General features: G+C 41.5%; 2 protein-coding genes across 3 annotated transcripts in view; one reads left to right on the top strand and one right to left on the bottom strand.

The window, feature by feature from the left end:
- The window catches only part of LOC137654488 (uncharacterized), a 121,311-nt gene extending 109,020 nt beyond the window's left edge, over positions 1-12,291 (bottom strand). For both annotated transcript variants that reach the window (XM_068388154.1, XM_068388153.1), the window contains exon 1: positions 12,160-12,291. The gene's annotated coding sequence lies outside the window, so the exon portion shown is untranslated. The remainder of the gene's footprint in view (positions 1-12,159) is intronic.
- A 10,796-nt stretch (positions 12,292-23,087) lies between these two features.
- Positions 23,088-23,288, top strand: part of LOC137654486 (protein C19orf12 homolog) — a 92,834-nt gene continuing 92,633 nt past the window's right edge. The window contains exon 1 of the mRNA XM_068388150.1: positions 23,088-23,190. The gene's annotated coding sequence lies outside the window, so the exon portion shown is untranslated. The remainder of the gene's footprint in view (positions 23,191-23,288) is intronic.

Genomic DNA, 23,288 nt, shown 5'->3' with positions numbered 1-23,288 from the left:
AGACCTCTCCCACGAACGGGAGAGGTGCCCTTCGTAGAAGAGACTTAGAGACACCGCAGGCTGAACCACTGGTGAGTGCCTGTGCGCTATCTCAGGAACTCCAACGATGTGCGCTAATGCGCAGGGAACGTTGGCGTGCAGTGCCTGGAATAGGGTGTCTCTGGATAGCAGTCTCAGGAATAGCAGGACCAGCAGGTGAGCGCTTGCGCGCAATTGCACGCGAGAGCGCAGGAGAACATTGGAGCGCAGGGGATACCTGGCGCTTAAGGGACTTACAATGTGAGAAAGCCCCTCTGCCCCAAAGGGATCGGTGTCCGTTGGATAACGGGGGGGGGGGGGGGGGGGGGGGGCGTGGGCGCCCACAGCGCGCCACCAGCCAGGAACAGAGACAGCAGGTCAGCCGGTCTAGGAGAACGAGACCCCGAAGGATCAGAGTGACTAAGGGCACGAGTGACCAAAGGACTAACGTAGGCTGTGTTGCGAGACCCCGAAGGGTCAGCGCAACGAGAAACTGAAGTTTCCCTGTCACTAAACACCGAAGTGTTGGAGTGACTAAAGTTACGAGAGCCCAAGGGTTCTGCGTAACTAATGTTACGAGACCCCGAAGGGTCAGCGTAACGGGAAACCGAAGTTTCCTTATCACTAAACACCGAAGTGTTAGTGACTGAACAGCAAGCTGGTCTAATCAGGAACAATCCTCCGAAGAGGAGTCTCTATGAGTGGCCTCTCTCGCGAACGAGAGGTGAACACTTCGCAGAAGAGACTTGAAGACACTGGTGATGGTGCCCCTAAGGGCCGTAGGGTCAGCAAGCTGACCTATAAGGAGCAATCCTCCGAAGAGGAGCCCTTATGAGTGGCCTCCCTCGCGAACGAGAGAGGTCAAGACTGATCCTGCAGCTGCTCAGCCCCTTGAGCATAACTACAGAAGCGACTGCTCAGCCCCAAGAGCATAGTCACAGGAAGTTCCATGGACCGGCCTTGCAACTGCTCAGCCCCTTGAGCATGGTTACAAGAGCAGTAGCTTAGCACCAAGAGCAACCGCCTAAGGACCAGGAAAATTAAGGTATGAGAAGTTTCCCCTCTGCAGGGGGAAGATCTCACACCTGGTAAGGGAACCTCCCTCGAAAGGGAAGTTACCTACCCCTGGAGGCGAACCTCCTTATCGTTCTAAGATGAACTGAAGAGCTGACAGTTGTCACGGGAGAACTTCTAAGAGAAGGATAACGCCCATGACGATGTCCTAGAGAGACGGCAGCGACAGCAGACTCCCCAGGCATAAACAGGACAGCTCTGCTTTGTTGGCACACTTCAGTCAAACAAAGAAAAACTGCATAGTTAACTGGGAAAATAAAGTTAATTAATTATTTAACAGAAATTCCCCTGGGAGGAACTCAGAAGAGTAACCCCGAGGGAATAGCAAAACATAAGAACTAAAAATTAGGTATGCGCCCTCCTCCCCCTCTGACATTCACGGGAGAAGGGGGAGGGCAGAGAACTTTAACAAAAAACAGAATTATAACAATTATAACTATGTAACTGATTTTTTAATGTTCACAAATAGTAAGAACCACTGACCCCCGAAGGGAAGTGTTCCCCAGAAGCTGAAAAGTTAAAAATACAAATTAAAAATAATTGAGGCATATAAAACGGAAAAGCAACTCAGCCCGCAACGGGAAAGAAGTTCCGTAATAGTACGTAGTAGTAAAGGGTGAACGACCTCGAGTAGAGAGAGAGAGAACGTAGTCAAACTAAACTCCCACATTCCCTTCGCTGAGAATCCAAGTTCCCCGTAGGAAAGGAGGAACAGCGAAGATAATAGATGAATGAAGAAAGTCCAGCGATGACGATTCCCCACGGCGGACGAATTAACGGAAAGCCGAAGGAAACGACCAAAGGACCAAGAGGGAGAGGCCGCGCCCCATGACGAGAAACCATGGTGGCCTAGCACTACGCCAGTGTCAGTGTCGTTGTCGTACACTACCACACAACACAAACACTGAAAAAAAACTTACTACATTTCTATACACAAAAATATATACATAAACATAAAGAATGTTTATATATATATATATATATATATATATATATATATATATATATATATATATATATATATATATATATATATATATATATATATATATATATATATTACAAGTATAAGAAAAAGTAAGTACTGTAAAAGACAAAAAGCATTAATGCCTGTCAAAAAGCAAGGATGAAAGCGGACACGTCTGCTCACCACCCGAACTAAAGTAAAAGTGAGCTCATCACACAGGTGTGTGAGGGGGGGTAGTAAGCTACCCCTCCCTACCCCCCGCTAACTAGCGATGGGGCAGTAAACCCTCGTTAAAATTCTAATGGCTCGTCATTTCAGCTACGCGAAAGTAATAGCCCATATTAAATAGCGTAGTTTGCATTTCAGTTACGGAACAAATGACAAATTCGTAGGTAATTTGTATTTTTCCTAACTATACAAACCTTAGCTATTTAATAGGGGTTATTACTTTCGGCGTAGCTGAAATGACGAGCCATTAAAATTTTAAACGAGGGTTTACTACCCCACCGCTAGTTAGCGGGGGGTAGGGGGTAGCCTGCTACCCCCCCGCACACACACACACACACCTGTGCTTGAGCTCACTTTGCTTGGAGGTAGGACTTCAAGGGGGATAGGGCTGGCGGGCAAGTTTGATTAAATAGCTAAGGTTTGTATAGTTAGGAAAAATACAAATTACCAACGAATTTGTCATTTGTTACGTAACTGACATACAAACCACGCTATCTAATAAGGGTGACTCACCCATTAGGAAGGGTGGAAAGTCCCTGCCAGTACTGGCTTTTGGCTTTGCCCAGGGACTCAATATTTGAGTGTATTCGTACTCAGCAATAAGGAGTCCCTGCACCTCGCTAGAACTGCGGCCTACACAAGCTGTGTGTGAAGGTAAGATAAAGTGTGACTCGTCCTAGGAGGTTGACCTGTAGTCCCTTAGAAGGAAACTTTAGGCTAGGACTCTCCCAATACCACCTCGTCAGGATGATGCTTTCCCCAAGAGAGGGAAGGATGAAGAAAAGAGTAAGGGCCAGACAAATCTTTTCATTCATGCAGACTAAGACCGGGTAACAATGCCCTCAACCTTCTGCTACTTGTCCACTAAGGAGCCTGAGATTTTAAACCAGCTGTTGTGCAGCCACCACAGGGCCGATAGAAAACGTATCGAGCCTCCTGTGGGTCATGTTGTGCAGGTAGTGGGCTGTGAAGGTCGTCTGACGTTTCCACACCCCAGCTTGAAGGACCTGCGTCACTGAGAAATTTCTACTGAAGGCCAGGGACGTAGCTACGCCCGACATCGTGTGCTCTAGGGCAACGTGACGGAGGAGGGTCTGGATTCAGGGACAGATGGATCACCCTACGAATCCATGCCGAGATGGTGTTCTTGGTGACCCTTCTCTTAATCCTCCCAGTGCTAACAATGCTTGCACCTGGGGACGGACTGCAGCCGTTTTTCTGAGATATAGCCTCAGACTCCTTACTGGGCATAGTAAGAGAAGGTCTGGGACATCTGTTACAGAACAGAGACTCGAATCCGGAAGGAGTCGAACCAAGATTCCGGCACCCCCTGATTTTGAGTCTTAGCACCAAACTCAGGAACGAATTCGAACGTTACCTCCCCCCAATACCCTTCCATGGGTGATGTCATATGAGAGACCATGAAGTTCATTGACTCGCTTGGCCGAAGCCAAAGCTAGTAAGAACACCGTCTTCCAAGTTAGGTGGAGAACTGAAGCCCTGCGTACTAGTTCAAAGTGAGGTCTCTTAAGAGACCTGAGAACTCGAACAACGTTCCATGGAGGAGGTCTCACATACGACTGAGGGCAGGTAAGTTCATTACCTCGTATGAGTAGGGAAAGTTCCAGCGAGGAAGAAAAGATCATTTCTTTGAGCCTGAAGGCTAGACTTAAGGCTGAGCGATAGCCTTTCACCCCCGAGACTGAAAGGCGCATTTTCTTCCCGCAAATACACGAGGAACTCCGCTATTGCTGGAATAGTGGCATCGAGAGGAGAGATACCCCTTCCACGACACCAACCACAGAAGACTTTCCACTTTGCCTGGTAGACAGATGCGGATGATTTTCGCAGATGTCCAGACATCCTAATCGCAACTTGTTGCGAAAAATCCTCTCTCAGCGAGGAGATGCTGGATAGTCACCAGGCGTGAAGTCGTAGCGAAGCTACGGCTTTGTGAAAGATTCTGGCATGTGGTTGTCTGAGTAGATTGTGTCGTGGAAGGAATTCTCTCGGAAGTTTCGTTAGGAATTGCAGAAGGTCTGGAAACCATTCCGCGTGATGCCATAGCGGAGCTATGAGGCTCATTGAAAAATTGACCGATATTCTGGTCTTGTTGAGCACCCTCCTCATCAGACAGAACGGGGAAAAGGCGTACACGTTGATGTTGTCCCCCCGTTGTTGGGAGGCATCTTGCCAGAGCACCTTGGGATCCAGGACTGGGGGGAAGTACAGTGGAATCTTGAAGATCAGCGCTGTCGCGAACAGATCCACAGTCGGGGAACCCCACAAAGTCAGGACTTTGTTGGCTACTAGATGACACAAAGACCACTCGATACTCACTATCTGAGACGCTCTGCTCAGATTGTCGGTGAGCACATTCCTCGTCTGGAATGAAACGCGCCGACAGTAGAATCGAGCGGACTTTGATCCATCTCAGTATCTATACTGCAAGAAGGGATAGCTGTTTCGAAAAGGCACCTCCTTGCTTGTTGATGTAAGCCACTACTGTGGTGTTGTCACTTATTACCACCACAGAGTGACCTGCCAGGTATTGTTGGAACTGCTGAAGGGCCAACAAACTGGCCTTCATCTCTAGACGATTTATATGGAGGCACTTTTCTGATTCTGACCACAGGCCTGAGGTCCTGTGGTACAGAACGTGGGGCCGCCCCCCCCCCCCCCCCCCCCTTTCTTTGAGGTGTCCGAAAACAGCATTAAATCCGGGGGAAGGACGAGAAGATCCACTCCTCTTCGTAGGTTCTCGTCTGTCACCCACCACTGGCGGTCCGTCCGTTCCGCAGGACCCATAAGGATCATGACGTCCGGGAAGTCGCAACCTTGATTCCACCGGGACTTGAGCCGCTACTGGAGAGATCTCATCCTGAGGCGATCGTTGGGAACTAGACGAGCCAAGGATGAAAGGTGACCAAGGAGAAGTAACCACGATTGGGTTGGAAGCTCTTCTCGACTGAGGAAAGGGCTTACGACCCCTCTCAGCCTTGCTATCCTGTCGTCTGATGGGAAGGCTTTGTGGAGATTGGTGTCTATAATCATGCCTAGGTAAACCAGTCTTTGAGTGGGAAGCAGAGAGGACTTCTCAAGATTTCCCATGATCCCCAGATCCTGGCAAAGTCCTAGAAGTTTGTCTCGGTGTCGAAGAAGGGATGACTCCGAGTCTGTTAGGATCAGGCAGTCATCCAGTTAACGGAGGAGACGAATGCCAATCCTGTGTGCCCACGATGATATTAGGGTGAACACTTCTGGTGAAACCCTGTGGTGCTGTGGAGAGACCGAAACACAGCACCTTGAACTGGTACCCCTTGTGGTCTAGGCTAAATCCTAAGTACTTCCTTGAAGACAGATGGACTGGGATCTGGAAGTACATGTCCTTCAGATCCAGTATACACATGAAGTCTTGCGGCTTCACTGCAAGACTGACCGTGTTTGCAGTCTCCATGCTGAATAGAGTTTGCTTTAATCTGGACCTCTGCCCTAAAGGCCCGCCCCCTTGCTGATCCCAGGGCAAGGGAACTAAATGACACCGGATTCGTCCTCAGGGGAGGTAGAGATGTTGTGAACGGGACGCGATATCCCTGACTGATTACGGAAATCGTCCAAAAATCGGCCCCGAGTTGCTGCCACCTGTCTGCGCAACCTTGTAGGCATCCCCCCATTGGCGGACATGCAGGGGGACTGCCAATCCTAGCGTTTGCGGCCTCGGCTGCTCCCTTTAGGATTCTTCCCTCCCCTGGAGGACTTCTTGCCTTTCTTGTCCTTGACCGGAAAGGGCTTAGACACCACTGTCTTCGCTGCCGTTGTCTTGGTGGGACGTGGCTGCTGGGGTGCTCGAGGTTTATAGGGCTTGAATGTCAAAGCCCTATGTAGGAGGGAGTCTTGGTGACTTCCTCCACCTCTCAGCAGCCTGCTCCACGTCCTTAGGCTCAAACAGGTTCGTTCCCGTAACGGAAGAATGTCTGAGCCTGTAGATTTCGGTGCTAGGGGACTCCCGGTATTGTCTTGGAGTCCTTTAACTCCCTCCTGGGAGGGACGCAGGACTCCAACAACGACGGAGGAAGGCTCTTCTCCACCCTTATTCGAGAAGACTTTACCACGCGAGGTGGAGTTTCCCTCAATGGTGTGATTGGGGAACGTCTCACCTCACGTGACTCTCCTGAGGACGGGAAATCTTCGTCCGAATAGAGGGAGAAAAGTCTGAGGGGGGAGGGTGCCTGCTTCCCAAACTTACGAGGAGACAGCTTCGTCCTCGGAGAAGTTACCGCATCCGAAACTCCTCTTTTCCTCTTCAGGAGAGTAGATGCAGCCAAGGATTTGTGGCCAAACTCAAAGAGAACAGGCTTGAAAGCCTGTGCTACCGCTCTGATTAGAGCCCAAAACCAGGGCTGATGGCTGCGCTGTCAGACACTCTGTCTGGAGGGGGTCGCCTGTAAGAAAAAAGAAGATAAGGAAGAAATGTCCCTGGACTTTTCTGGAACCTTCCCCCCTACCGGCAAGCGCGCTGTTCTGCACTTGCAGGGGGGGGGAATGCGGTGATGGTGCCCTTACCGCGCGTAGTCCTGCAGCCTCGCGCGTGAGAGGGTATTGGCGACTGCACTGGGGAATACCCGGGGCTCGCGCAGGAGACTGCTGGAGCGCTTGCGCGCGCGGGCGCAACTTCATAGAGTGCGCAGAAATCAGATTGACGTGCAGGATCAGAATGAAGAGCCCGTGAGGACGAAAATAAAAGATCGTAGGCGCGTACTCGCGTACGAGTTTGTTGGCGCCCGCAAGACCATTGGAACGCGCGCGTGAAAGACTATCGGCGCGCGCGCGGAAGACTATCAGTGCGCGCGCATGGAAGACTATCGGCGCGCGGGAGACCATCGGTGCCCGTGCGCGGAAAAGATCATCGGCGCTTGTGTGGATCGTTGGCACTTGCGAGCGTTAGAAGATCGTCGGCGCTGGCGCGCGTAAGAAGATCGGCGAGCACGCGCGCGGGAAACCATCGGTACCCGTGCGCGGACGATCGTCGGCGCTTACACGCGTAAGAAGGTCGTCACTGCTTGCGCGCGTAAGAAGATCGTCGGCGCTTGCACGCGTATGAAGATCGGCGAGAGCGCGCGCGCTTCACGTGCTTGTAGATTGAAGGGTCAGCTGACAGGACGATCAGGAACTGGGATGTGTCCTTAAAAAAGGGCGGGCATTCCCCGATGAGGACCGTACGCAGGTCTGCTTTAGAGTCCAGGAGCGAAGTCCTTCGTTGCAGCGCAAGGTTGCGCTGGTAGATCGGTAGGTCAGCTGGCAGGACGATCAGGAACTGGGATGTGCCCTTTGGAAGGGCCAGCATCCACCGATGGGACCGTAAAAGGTCCGTGTTAGAGTCCAGGACCGAAGTCCAAAGGAACACGTTGCAGCACAAGGTAGAGGTCACTGGAAGTTCTGCTCGATCCTCCGAGGCGGAGTCTCTATGAGAGACCTCTCCCGCGAACGAGAGAGGTGCCCTTGGTAGAAGAGACTTGAAGACACTAATGGTGACGCCCCTTAGTGCCGTTGGATCAGCAAGCTGACCTTATCAGTAGCGATCCTCCGAAGAGGAGTCTTTCCATTGGTGAGGGTGAACGTCCTGGGAAGCGCCCACAGGTGCGTTCGAGGGAACGTCTGCTCGTGTATTCAAGCCTCTCGTCTCCTTTCGCCTTTCGACATTCCTTCTCCCAGGGGTTGGGGAGCTTGGAAGAGGTCAAGGACTAGGAGAACAACAGACGCGAGCAGGCGCACCCTCCACTGTACTTAATTTCACTGCACTTTTATCACTTTCACCTTTCAACTGCCTTACATCGGACATCAGCTGTGTTCTGTCCGCAGCAAGCGATTCCACTTTAGCGCCCAGCGTTTGAATCGCCACTAACATCTTTGAGTGACGGCTCATTAGCTGTTGCAATAGAAAAGCGAGAAGAACTCCGCCTCAATCTATCCCTTTTGAGTTTACGTCTATACCTATCTAACTCAATCCATTCATGCTCTGATAGTAGAACACACTCATCAGAGCGATCTCCTGAATCACACTCTTTACCTCTTCAAGCAATACAGAGAGAATGGGGGTCAAGTGAAGCTTTTGCCATTCGGGTCTTACACCCACTACTCACACATAACCTAAAAGTTATAGGGGGGGTGGCCATTTTGAAAATTTAAAGAGAAATCAGACAAGCAAAGGTCAAAAATCTTCTAATCCAAATCAAATTAAAGAATATCCAAAGCGAGATAAAAAACAAGCGGGAGTTAACAACCAAAGTTTTGTACTTCACCAAAATAAGATCAATATTGACGAGAGCAGAATTCACGTGTCGCCGCTAGCAACGGCAGAGAATATATGAGGGTTCCTGGAATGGTTCCCAGGTACCTCGCTAGGGCGCAGGGGTGGTACACCTGGCTATCCAATTGGCGATTGGCGCGAGTTTTGAATTTTCTGCCGTGACGTCAGAGACGTAAGCTATATATATAACTACTGGGTAAGTCTTATGTTTAAAAATTTTCCTATATAACCCATTCTCTATCCTTTGTTGTTTCTCTATTTCACTTTCCGTCAAGTTTATAATATTCGATCTACAGTATACCTGTACATAATACTGTAGATGAGAACAGCATGATTTTCCAACTAGTCTTTGTACTTTTTTATTATCTCCCTTTTCTGTGTTTTAAATATGTTCCTCTTACTGTCTAATTTACAGTGATTACAAAGTATGATAAATTTTCAACTACTTTGATTCCCGCTTTGTGATCTAGCATATCTTTCATATTATGTATCATAATATTCCTCTTATCTTTATTTATTTCTAACCCACATTTTCCCCCCATTTCTATTACAGTACTGAACGTTGCGCTTCGCATTCTCTTACATCTTCCGCGATTACCAAGGTCTCATCTGCAAAGAATATTGATCCTATTTCTACTAAATCATTTCTAAAACTGCTTTCTTCCTCTTCTATTTTCCTTATGATTATGCATGAAGTCAACTTAAAATGTGAAATAAATCCAGTGCACCCCTGTTATTTCTTATTGTAACTTCCATTTCTTCTGCATACCCTCTCCTAAATCAATATTTGTTTGTCTCCTTGGCAAATGTTAGTTATCACATTTATAATTTAAATCTTCTCTCACTATCTCCATTTCTACAGAGTTGACAAGTTTTGCAAAAATCTATAGCAGTTGGTATAAATGGTTTCATATTTCTATATCTCTCTTCTAAACAATGCTGTATAATAAAAATGTCTTCTATTCTGCCTCCTCCTGTAAATCCTGTATAGCATTCTTTATGTTCCTCATTTACTCTTAGCTGATTTTCTCCTTACTCTTTCCTATGCATCATCATTCACACCTTCTAATAGAACTATAATGCTTCTTCTTTTTCCACTGGTCTTCTTTTCCTTTCAATCACTTTTATTCATGACCTCTTCCAAAAATTTGGTTTCTCTCTTTTTAGTTGCATTTCTATAGCACTTTTATAGAGTTTCATGACATAATTTGTTATTTCATAGTTCCTTCCATAGCTCAGGTTCAAGGTCATTCATCCCTGCTGCTTTTTTTTTCCTTTAATTTTCCAGAAAATTCTTTAATTTTTCTATTGTGATTGTTGGGTTTTCCATTGGTTTCATTACAAGATCAAAGTGTTCTCTTAGTATTTCTGGGATATATCTATGTGTGCCTTTTCATTTTCATATTCTATATTTTTCTTCCATATTCTATCCGCTTTCCTTCATTCCAAACTATGTCTATTTTTAATACATGTTTGTAATACTGTATATGGTTTTCAAACTAAGCCTAATTCATTTTCATGTCTGCAATGGGCTATATGGTTTTCTACACCCCTTAATCAGACTAAACCCTGCTAGACTAGAACAAAAATTATCGTTCAAAACATCTATTCACAGGATCGCGTTCACAGCTTTCTCAATTGTAGGATGGAATGAGGTAATTTTTGAAGAAAACAGGAGTTTTTCTGTAGGAAAAAAACTTTTTTAGTAAGAAAGCTTTTCCCATCCGTGACTATAATAAAACTCTCAGAACAATGCAAGAGTAATGTTATACTTGCCTTTACTTGTTTACTTGTTTTGGGTTTAATCCAACCCTCCACTGGTCGAGTGAACTACTTCTCGGGCGGGTCCATATCAATCATCTAACGAAAAATTTTCATTATAACTTTTACAATTCCTTGATTGTAGCATCTATGATCATATGATCTTGTGAAAAGTAATGTCTTTAGTTTCTTCTTAAATTCAATTACTCCCTTTAGGTCCTTCATTTCAGTTGGCAGTATATTATAATGTCTAGGCGCACAGTAGCTAAAAGCGATTTCACCAAATTTACTATTTGTTCTTGGTTCAGATAGTCTATGTTTGTCACTCATGTGTCTTATGGTAACATTTGTTTCTAATTCTAGTTTGTTCAGGCATTCTTTTAATTTTGGTTCATTTTTGTTCAGTATCTTAAACGTTAGTAGGAGTAGCTTGTATTCAATTCTTGCCTTTACCGGCAGCCAGTGTAATTTAATTAGTGCAGGGGTAATTCTATCCCTGTTGTGTAGTCCTTTTATTAATCTAGCGGCTCTGTTTAGTACTCTCTGAATTTTCTTCAGCTGATAATTTGGTAAGCCATAGAACAGTGAGTTGCAGTAATCAGTTCTTGAAAATATGTAGTGATTAATGAGTATGGCCATAGATTTTTCATTTAAGTATTTACTAATAAATGCTATGTTTTTAATGTGATAGTTACAATTTCTTACCATATTTATATGTTCATTCATTGTCAGTCTATCATCCATGATTACTCCAAGATTTCTGACGGATTTCTTTAGGTCAATGATCGATTGACCTATTTCAATTCTTTGGAAGCATTTGATTCTTTTAATATCTTTTTCATTTCCAAAAATAATACATTCACTTTTATCTTCATTGAGCTTGTGCTGTTTTGTTAACATCCAAGCCTTAATGTCATTCATTATTTCATGTATCTTTCTTTTAGCTTCATCAACTGATGCTACAGTATTGGGAAATAGAATTGTGTATCATCAGCGTATATTTTAAACTTAACTCTGTGAGTTTCAAGTATATTTGCCAGTTCAATTGTGTAAATTTCAAACAGGACATTAAATGTAACATTTGCCTAACTCCTGGGGTAGGTTAGTTTGCATTAGTCTATTATCATTTGTTAAATACCCTTGACTTTACACTAACATAATTGCGTATGAAAAACTATTCTACTATCAATCTATATAAAAAAAGAACTACTGTAAGCATATGAGGTGCAGCTTCTCGGGTAGGTTAATCTGTATTAGTTTACTGCCATTTGCTACCTATCCTTGACTTTAGAATAACATAGTTGAGATTGAAAATCGTTTTACTATATTATTGTAGTTTATTACAGGGTAATGTAACCTAGAGTAAACTGCTTTTTCCTATGGAAAAAGTTCTGTTCTCTTCGAAAATAACACTCGTTCCTGTCGGAAATGAATAGTTTCAGAGATTTATATATATCTATCGCCGATAACGGGGGACCCCCAGTGGGAACTACCTCTAGGTTAGGCTATCGTTGAAGCAATTTCTGTCATGCAATGACAGTTACACGAATTTCATAACATTACATCTAAATACATGAACGAATATACTCAACGTCATTATAACATACCACGTTACTATCACAGAAGAAAATCATATCAGATTCAACCACACCCTCCTAATCCACTGGGGTCAAACCGATCGTAACTCTTCTAGGTCAAACTGCATTGATCTCTCCCGTCAAATGACAATCGGCAACATATGATGGCCTCGTCTGTCATGCTCTCTCATTATTTTATCATTATTACAATAAAATGACGTACTTACAGGGTAAATTTTGAGGACGTAACACATCTTGTAATAATTGATTGGACATATTGAGTGATTGTTCAAAACCTGCGCGGTGATGACCTTTGTTTACGTCCGTAGTAATAAACATATTTCAGAGATGGCGTATTGGATCACCTTGGAGATCGACCGGTAAATTCAATTTTATTCTTGTCGTACTCAATTCAAATTCAAAATATCTACTGACGTTATTATCATTATTATTATTAAATGCTAACTTAAACCCCTAGTTGGAAAAGCAGGACGCTATAAGCCATGGCGCCCCAACAGGGAAAATAGCCCAGTGAGGAAAGTAAACAGGGAAAAATAAAATATTTCAAGAACAGTGACATTAAAATAAATATTTCCTATATAAACTATAAAAACTTTAACAGAACAAGAGGAAGAGAAATTAGATAGAATAGTGTCCCCGAGTGTACCTTCAAGCAAGAGAACTCTAACCTAAGGCCGGCCACACACGTGCAGTTAAAACTGTCAGTTTGGACTGTTCAATTATAACTGACAGTTTTAACTGTCAACTGACAAGTCCACAGACATACAGTTGAATCGTTAAGTTTCACCATGGATTCCGAGGAGCACGATCTAGCAGCGCTCGGGGTATTATTTGTAATGGTACAAGAAAATAGGACAAAAAAACACTAAGAAGCGCAAACAGTGGTGCAAGAAGTGGTTGCTGAGGCGGAATAAATCTTCTGATGTTCAATTAGTGAAAGAAATAAGTGATGAAGCAAAAGATTTTCAAAATTACCTACGGATGAGTGAAAATGTGTACCAAAAATTGCTTTCTCTGGTATCTCCTTTCATTAAAAAGGAAGATATAATAATGCGAAGTGCAATATCGCCTCATGAAAGACTAACGGCTACCTTAGTTCGATCGTGATAGTCTGCACATTTAACCTTCCACAGACAAGGTTTATCTTTATAAATTTCTATGAAGTCTGCAATAGTTTGATTTTCCTTCCTAGACATAATTACTGTTTTGATCTTTTCTGGTGAACTCTGAAAGAAAAGAAACATACTCTATTAGATCTGAAGGTCTACTGAGGACTGCGCAGTCCAGGGTTGCCAGATTATTTCCACTGGATTATCGTACATGAGCCCTAAAATTATCGTTTTTCACCCAGAATTATCGTACACACTTTCAACACATTATGAAGTTACATAAATTACTTATTTCAAGGTATTTTGGTAAACACACACACACACACACACTATATATATATATATATATAATATATATATATATAATATATATATATATATATATATATATATATATATATATATATATATATATATATATATCACGCTTCTGTTAGAAAACATTTTTGTATAATAGTGAACTGTTTTTAACTCCGTATTCTTGAGTTCATTTTCTACTCTTCATGGATCTACTGTTTTAATACTGGTTTTTATAACGTACTGTCGTTCTACAAATGAAAATAATGATTCTTTAGATAACAACGAAACTTTTACGTGTAGTGCAGTATTGTAATAACTACTTTGTCTGACTGAAGAAAATACACTGACGTTTCTGAAAAACCTAATCAAAAATAGTAAAAGACTTCAATCAAATGGATCATAAAGAAAATAGAAAATTAATTCTACAGACATAACTCTCCCTGACAACTGGTATCATTGAAATAACAATTCGGAGCGATCCCATTGCTCGAATATATATCTCAATTGTTTAAATGAAATTAAATTTATAGCCAGCAGAAATTGTTGTAAATAGTAAAAGTATCTTTATAACAAGATCCTTTATTATAGTTTTTTCGTGTCCCATTTTTTTTATAAAATACATTTCTCATTGATTGAAAGCTTTGCCAATCCTATGCTAAGGTAATACATAACATTTCTCCTTCCATGAGTTAATCTCTTGACTTATTCCTCCCACCTACGGGCCCACAGGAATGGTAGGCTACCCTCATTAACGGGAAAACAACCAGAAAGAAAACCATGGATAAATCTAATAATTAATTTGATAAAATGCTCGAGAAAAAAATGTAAAATTATATTTTTTTTCCTCTTTTCTGAAACCTCGAAATTATCGTACAAAAGCGTACGATACCTAAGGTGTGTATCGTACATCGTACCGGACCCAAAATAATCGTACATGTACGATAATTATCGTACGAATGGCAACCCTGGCGCAGTCAAACCCCACACACGCTCAGTTCTCAGTCAAACAGACACAGTTGACAGTTAAAACTATTAACTTTTTTATTTCCTTCAGTCGAAACTGCGCAGTTCTGTTGAACTGAGACTGATGGTCCCACAAACGTCAGTTATAATTGAACAGTCCAAACTGACAGTTTTAACTGCACGTGTGTGGCCGGCCTAAGACAGTGGAAGACCACGGTACAGAGGCTATGGCACTACCCAAGACTAGAGAACAATGGTTTGATTTTGGAGTGTCCTTCTAGAAGAGCTGCTTAACACAGCTAAAGAGTCTCTTCTACCCTTACCAAGAGGAAAGTAGCCACTGAACAAATACAGTGCAGTAGTTGTCCCCTTGAGCGAAGCAGAATTGTTTAGTAATCTCAGTGTTGTCAGGTGTATGAGGACAGAGGAGAATCTGTAAAGAATAGGCCAGACTATTCGGTGTTTGTGTAGGCAAAGGGAAAGAACCGTAACCAGGGAGAAGGATCTAATGTAGTACTGTCTGGCCAGTCAAAGTGAGATTTTAACGTGTTGGCAAGACCACTCAGTAGTATCATGCACGATCTATGATAACTACAGTATCCAACATTGAACAAACGTATATCAAACTTCGAAAACTTATCCAAGATATTCTTAACCAAATTGTTATTCACCATATAACAAACCATCTCAGACATATAATTGAAATTCCTATCTCTGAAATCTTCCCAACTATTACTTTTATAATGATGCAAAGAGTGTGATTTGACATCACTATATAATTTTAAGACGTTCTTCAGAACCTTCATTATTCTCCCAAATATATCTGTCATGTTCAATTGAGGTACAAATGGTTCAAAATAATTTGATGATAAACTTACAACAGATACGGCAGCCCAAATATACGATGATCTGGTTTATTTTATGTTTGAAAGATTCAAAATCCGTGATAGTTATTGGTGTTAAATTTAAGTTCTATATTGGCTAAGTTTTAGAATAAAAAATGGAAAGGATAATCAATGAAATTAGTAAACTACTTTATTAAAAAAATAAGATAAAGCTAAATTATATTCATTTTCTCGTAAGAATAATCTTGATAAAGGAAAGAAACCTACCTCATTTTTTTTATCTTATTTTGTTAAATTGGGATTGTCCACGGAAATGTTTAAAACTAAAATTTTTCACATTAAATGAAAATAAAACCATTTCGATTTATTGTTAACCTTAATTCATAATCAGTAGGAAAAGCAAATTTTGAAAGTTATTATTTAAAGATGTAATTAACTACGAAGTTTTATAAATCAGTCTAATACGGCAGTTAATGTAGATAATAAAAACTATATCAGAAAATAGATAGTTACTTGATGACAATAAACATTTATTTGTAGTATACTTAAGGTGAGTAATGGACATCACATTTCATTTCAGAATTTTACAAAATATTGAGGCTAAAATGGCCAATAGTAGCTTAGTAAGAAAGAAAGGAATGCCAATGATTAAAACCTCTTGGTGATGGCAAAAGATATATATATATAATCATCATCATCTCTTCTTACGCCTATTGACGCAAAGGGCCTAGGTTAGATTTCGCCAGTAATCTCTATCTTGAGCTTTTAATTCAATACGTCTCCATCTATCATCTCCTACTTCATGCTTCATGGTTCTCAGACATGTAGGCCTGGGTCTTCCAATTCTTCTAGTGCCTTGTCGAGCCCAGCTGAACGTTTGGAGAACTAATCTCTCTTGGGGAGTGTGAAGAGCGTGCCCAAACCATCTCCATCTACCCCTCATCATGATCTCGCCGACATGTGGCACTCGAGTAATCTCTCTTATAGTCTTATTTCCAATCCTGTCCTGCCATTTAACTCCCAATATCCTTCTAAGGGTTTTGTTCTCAAATCTACTTAATCTATTAGAGATTGTTTCATTAGCATACCATGACTCATGTCAATAGAGTAACACCGATCTCACTAAACTGAAATATAGTCTGATTTTTACATGTAACTTCAGTTGATTTGATTTCCAAATTTTACTTAACCTAGCCATTGTCTGATTTGATTTTTTCAATCTTTCACTAAACTCTAATTCTAAAGACCCTTTATTGGAGATCCTAGTTCCTAAATACTTAAATGATTCTACCCCATTAATCCTTTCTCCTTCCAATGATATTTCATCTTCCATTGCATATTCTGTTTTCATCATCTCTGCCTTTCTTCTATTTATCTTCAGCCCAACCTCGTGTGATATTTCATGCATTCTGGTAAGCAAGCATAGCAAATCCTGTGCTGTTTTGCTAACAAGGACATCATTATCATCATACTTTTGGTCTGCTAAATTCCTATCACCAATCCAGTCCCATCCTTCTCCATCATCTCTGATTGTTCTACGCATTAAAAAAAAAAATCTATGAGGAGGATAAACAACATGGGTGACAACATATTCCTTTGGAATACAACGCCGTTCACTGGAAATTCATTTGATACGGCTCCATTAACATTAACTTTGCACTTGCTATGCTCATGAACAGATTTAATCAAATTTACATATTCAAGAGGAATTCCATAATAACGCAGAACTCTCAACAAAATTGGCCGGTGCACACTATCAAAGGCTTTTTCATAGTCCACAAATGCCATCAAAAGGGGATTCAACATGTCTCAAAATGAAAATTTGGTCAGTACAACTTCTACCTTTTCTAATTCCTGCTTGTTCATCTCTCAGCTTTTCATCAATCTTTCTGTCCAGTCTCTTTAGAATAAGCATACTATATATTTTCATAACAACTGCAATCAGTCAGGTCTCCTTTTTTTTTTTTTTTTTTTTTTTGCCAACACTCCTAACTCCCATCATTCAGGTTTTACCTATTCATCTCTCTCTCTCTCTCTCTCTCTCTCTCTCTCTCTCTCTCTCTCTCTCTCTCTCTCTCTCTCTCTCTCTCTCTCTCTAATAATTCGGAGAATTGCACCAAAAATACCCAGTAGTCTATTGAGTTGAATATAAATGTCTCCTTACGTAATGATTATGGGACAAATTATATTGACTCTTAAAACCATGGATAGATATCCGAATTATCATTTAGATTCTTGAATTTTAATAGTTTTATCTAAAGTGCTGACTGTCTTAATTACATAATGCATGACTAACGAATTTGTAGGCTTTTGGATAAAACACTTATTCTGCACTGAATCCTTAAAGATTTCATCAATGGAAATAACCTTTTCCAAAATATACAAATCAACACATAATCTTAATACTTTTAACATTAGCAAAATATAAAGAATATAAATGTATTTTCAATGTTTACTCTCCAATTCGGCAATGGGACGTTATAATCCAACACGACTAGAAAGACTTGTAAGTAAATTTAGCACGACAAATATTAATTAAATTCTGAAGTTGATAGTGATTCCGTACATTAAAAACAAAAGCAAAGTTTATCACACATTTTCCATTACCGTTATTATGGTGTTTTTTACCCTCTTTAAACATTAGTTTTAGATAACTAGAAAAACTATAAAACAAACAATAAAGTGAGATATGATTGCTGTAAAAATGATACCCACGTTAGGATCAAACTGTGGGAGATAAAGGTGTAGAAATTGATGCTTCTGAGACGACACGTCACGACAGGAAAAGTTAATAGGAGACTACACATTTAAATGAAATATTAGGCATAAACGATGTACGGTAATGAAACCAACTGAAAGGGGGGGGGGGAGGAATAAATGGTGCAGTTTTTAAAGACTTGAAGAAAAATATATTTGGCTACAGGTAGCCTAATACAAGATGAATATAGTCAAGGACGAAAAAATTAAAAAAAAAGGGATGTTAATTACCTCCGCCAACGAAGTTGGAAGGAGGTTATATTTTCGATCCTGTGTGTGTGTGTGTGAATAGCTTCCTGGCCACAATTTAATCGTAGATTAATGAAACTTACATGGATTAACTGTTATGTAAAAAGCTGGAAATTATAAATTTTGGAAGGTCAAGGTCGCGGTCAAGCAAAATGTCCAATTCCCGTAATCAGTCATAAGTTTGGACATCGCTGTCACAAGGACTTCAAACTTGTTTCATGTTTGAGTGTATGAAAGTCCATGCCAATTAATACATGTTAAGGTCCAACGTCAAGGTCAAGGTCGAGAAATAAGCTGTCCCGACGGAGGTCTGCTCTCTACTAACTTACTAAGTGCAAGGGTGGCCAACCGCCAGACCGTACCAGACGTCCTTGCTTTAAAAAGGACAGTCCTGTTTTTTTTTTAGCATTCTGTCCTTTTTCCTGCTTCACCTTAAAAAGGACGCTAATTTGTCCTGCTTTTTGGAGTCTGAAATATATTAATACTGAAAAGAGCAAGACCTTTAGAAGAATTCTGTGATGCAGTCAAGGCTTGTAACATTAAATAAAATGACATGCATGGAAGAATTACATGAAGAGTATGGGATTGTGGAGGCATTTATCAATACTCTTGAGATGAGAGATAACCACAGTGAGTACGGAACGTTATCTATCTCAAGCTGTTCAGTAAAATATGTGAATGAGGTCCCTTTAACATATCTGAAGGTCATGAGTGCTTATATTTCCCGTATTCCATGCACCAATGCTCAAACAGAGCGGGGTTTCTCAATGATGACTAATTCAGCTTGGCCAAATGAAAGAAACCGTCTGCTGCGAGTGGATTTGGTCAAAGAAGAGAACTCCAAATCTGTTGCAACATTTCAGAGGAGTTAGTGGCCAGCCATGTTCGAAAGAGTTCTAGCCAGCAGAAAACTTAGAGATTGCAAGGAAAGGGATGAAATATAAACATTACATGATATTGCTAATTTCTTTAGTTTCTGAAATAATGTTTATTTTCCCCCTAGTTATGTAATAAATTATTCCATTATGAATTAAATGTGATATCATTTAATTTCAATTCTTTATTCATACTCTATTTGACATTTAAATACTCAAGTTATATATATATATATATATATATAATATATATATATATATATATATATATATATATATATATATACCAAGGCACTTCCCCCATTTTTGGGGGGTAGCCGACATCAAACGAAACAAAAAAGGGGAAGTCTCCTCTCTATGTTCCTCCCAGCCTGACAAGGGACTCAACCGAGTTCGGCTGATACTGCTAGGGTGGTACAGCCCACCCTCCCACATTATCCACAACAGATGAAGCTTCATAATGCTGAATCCCTTACTGCTGCTACCTCCGTGGTCATCCAAGGCACCGGAGGAAGCCGCAGGGCCTACCAGAACTGCGTCACAATCGCTCGCCATTCATTCCTATTTCTAGCACGCTCTCTTGCCTCTCTCACATCTATCCTCCTATCACCCAGAGCTTTCTTCACTCCATCCATCCACCCAAACCTTGGCCTTCCTCTTGTACTTCTCCTATCAACTCTTGCATTCATCACCTTCTTTAGCAGACAGCCATTTTCCATTCTCTCAACATGGCCAAACCACCTCAACACATTCATATCCACTCTAGCTGCTAACTCATTTCTTACACCCGTTCTCACCCTCACCACTTCGTTCCTAACCCTATCTACTCGAGATACACCAGCTATACTCCTTAGACACTTCATCTCACACACATTCAATTTCTGTCTCTCCGTCACTTTCATTCCCCACAACTCCGAGTCATACATCACAGTTGGTACAATCACTTTCTCATATAGAACTCTCTTTACATTCATGCCCAACCCTCTATTTTTTACTACTCCCTTAACTGCCCCCAACACTTTGCAACCTTCATTCACTCTCTGACGTACATCTGCTTCCACTCCACCATTTTCTGCAACAACAGACCCCAAGTACTTAAACTGATCCACTTCCTCAAGTAACTCTCCATTCAACATGACATTCAACCTTGCACCACCTTCCCTTCTCGTACATCTCATAACCTTACTCTTACCCACATTAACTCTCAACTTCCTTCTCTCACACACTCTTCCAAATTCTGCCACTAATCGGCCAAGCTTCTCTTCTGTGTCTGCAACCAGTACAGTATCATCCGCAAACAAAAACTGATTTACCTCCCATTCATGGTCATTCTCGTCTACCAGTTTTAATCCTCGTCCAAGCACTCGAGCATTCACCTCTCTCACAACTCCATCAACATACAAGTTAAACAATCACGGCGACATCACACATCCCTGTCTCAGCCCCACTCTCACCGGAAACCAATCACTCACTTCATTTCCTATCCTAACACATGCTTTACTACCTTTGTAGAAACTTTTCACTGCTTGCAACAACCTTCCACCAACTCCATATAACCTCATCACATTCCACATTGCTTCCCTATCAACTCTATCATACGCTTTCTCCAGATCCATAAACGCAACATACACCTCCTTACCTTTTGCTAAATATTTCTCGCATATCTGCCTAACTGTAAAAATCTGATTCATACAACCCCTAACTCTTCTAAAACCACCCTGTATTTCTAAGATTGCATTCTCTGTTTTATCCTTGATCCTATTAATCAGTACTCTACCATACACTTTTCCAACTACGCTTAACAAACTAATACCTCTTGAATTACAACACTCATGCACATCTCACTTACCCTTATATAGTGGTACAATACATGCACAAACCCAATCTACTGGTACCATTGACAACACAAAACACATATTAAACAATCTCACCAACCATTCAAGTACAGTCACACCCCCCCCCCCCCTCCTTCAACATCTCAGCTCTCACACCATCCATACCAGATGCTTTTCCTACTCTCGTTTCATCTAGTGCTCTCCTCACTTCATCTATTGTAATCTCTCTCTCTCATTCTCATCTCCCATCACTGGCACCTCAACACCTGCAACAGCAATTATATCTGCCTCCTTATTATCCTCAACATTCAGTAAACTTTCAAAATATTCCGCCCATCTTTTCCTTGCCTCCTCTCCTTTTAACAACCTTCCATTTCCATATTTCACTGTCTCTTCAATTCTTGAGCCAGCCTTCCTTACTCTCTTCACTTCTTTCCAAAACTTCTTCTTATTCTCTTCATATGACTGACCCAATCCCTGACCCCACCTCAGGTCAGCTACCCTCTTTGCCTCACGTACCTTGCGCTTTACTTCCACATTTTTCTCTTTATATTTTTCATACCTCTCTATACTATTACTCTGCAGCCATTCTTCAAAAGCCATCTTTTTCTCTTCCATTTTTACCTTCACTCCTTCATTCCACCATTCACTGCCCTTCCTCATGCTGCCTCCAACAACCTTCTTTCCACACACATCACTTGCAATCCCAACAAAATTTTCTTTTACTAACTTCCACTCCTCCTCTAAATTGTCAGTTTCTCTTACTTTCACTTCGTCATATATCATTTTCAACCTTTCCTGATATTTACTTTTTACCCCCGGTTTTATTAGCTCTTCAACCCTCACTACCTGCCTTATACATCCACCTACTCTATTCCCCCATTCTTTTGCTACAACTAATTTTCCTTCCACCAAAAAATGATCAGACATACCGTTAGCCATACCCCTAAACACGTGCACGTCTTTCAATCTTCCAGACATTCTTTTAGTTATCAACACATAATCCATTAATGCTCTTTCTACTACTCTTCCATTTGCCACTCTTAGCCATGTATACTTATTTTCATCTTTCTTTTTGAAAATCCTATTACTTATCACCATCTCTTGCTCAACACATATATCTACCAGTCTCTCACCACTCTCATTTTCACCTGGTACGCCATACTTCCCAACGACACCTTCTACCTCTCCAGCGCCCACTCTAGCATTTAAGTCACCCATGACAACTACATAATTCCTTCTACCCAGTCCTTCTACACACCTAGTTAATTCATTCCAGAACTCATTCCGCTCTTCTTCACTTTTCTCACTACCTGGCCCATACGCACTGACAAACGCCCAACATTCCCTACCCAACCTAACCCTTACCCACATTAACCTAGATGATATCTCCTTCCATTCCACTACTTTACCTGTCATTCATTCACTCAACAATAAAGTCACACCCTCTCTCGCTCTTCCCCTTTCAATCCCAGACACTCTACCAGACATTTCACCAAACATCACTTCACCCTTTCCTTTTATCTTCGTCTCACACAAGGCCAATACTTCCATCCTTCTATTCCTAAACATACTTCCAATTTCACATCTTTTACTCTCTATCGTACTACATCCACGCACATTCAAACACCCCAAAACTAGAGTGTGGGGAGCAGCCACTCTTCCCCCTGCTCCATCTCTTTGTCTATGTCTCACAGGATGTAGATACAGGAGAGGAGGTTCCTAGCCCCCTCGTCCCGTCCCTTTTAGTCGCCTCTTACGACACGCAGGGATAACGTTGGCGCTATTCTTGTTTTTATGCCCCCGCGGCCACAGGGGGTTTGCAAGAGACAAGTACGAAAGTCGCAGAGAAAGAGGTGGAGCAGAAAAATGTTGATAGATTAGATAGCGTAATAAGAGTGTGAAAACCAAGTCAACATGCAATGAAGATATAGGGAACGGTATGAAAGAATGGTAATTGAACAAGGAAATAATATTAGGAATATAATGGAAATATTGTTTGTAAAAATAGGGAAATTAGGTAAATCAAGCTTGGATGACAACCTTTTTATAACTAATACTTCTTGAAAATTAAGGTTTGATAAAATCAAAGACAACAAAGCAGTGAGCAAAAAGGAAAAAAAAAAAAAAAAAAACACCAGGCTACATATCAACTGATGAATTATCTGTTATCACTGATTATGGCAAATACTTGAACTCTTTAATACCTGTGGATTAGAAGTTAAAACAGTTATTTGATCATCCGCACTTGAAGCTTGAGAATAAGATCCTGAACACATGCAATTGTAGAGTTCTACATCAAAGGTAATGTATAATCTTGTTTCTAATAGTGAAAGAAATTGCATTGATACATTGTTTACTTACACTAAAGCTATGTGAAACTTACAAAACTTCATGGTCCA

This window comes from Palaemon carinicauda, chromosome 15 (assembly GCF_036898095.1).
Source record: "Palaemon carinicauda isolate YSFRI2023 chromosome 15, ASM3689809v2, whole genome shotgun sequence".
NCBI classification, from domain to species: domain Eukaryota; kingdom Metazoa; phylum Arthropoda; class Malacostraca; order Decapoda; family Palaemonidae; genus Palaemon; species Palaemon carinicauda.
Note: the sequence above shows the minus strand (reverse complement) of the source record. Positions and strands in the feature narration are given on the sequence as shown.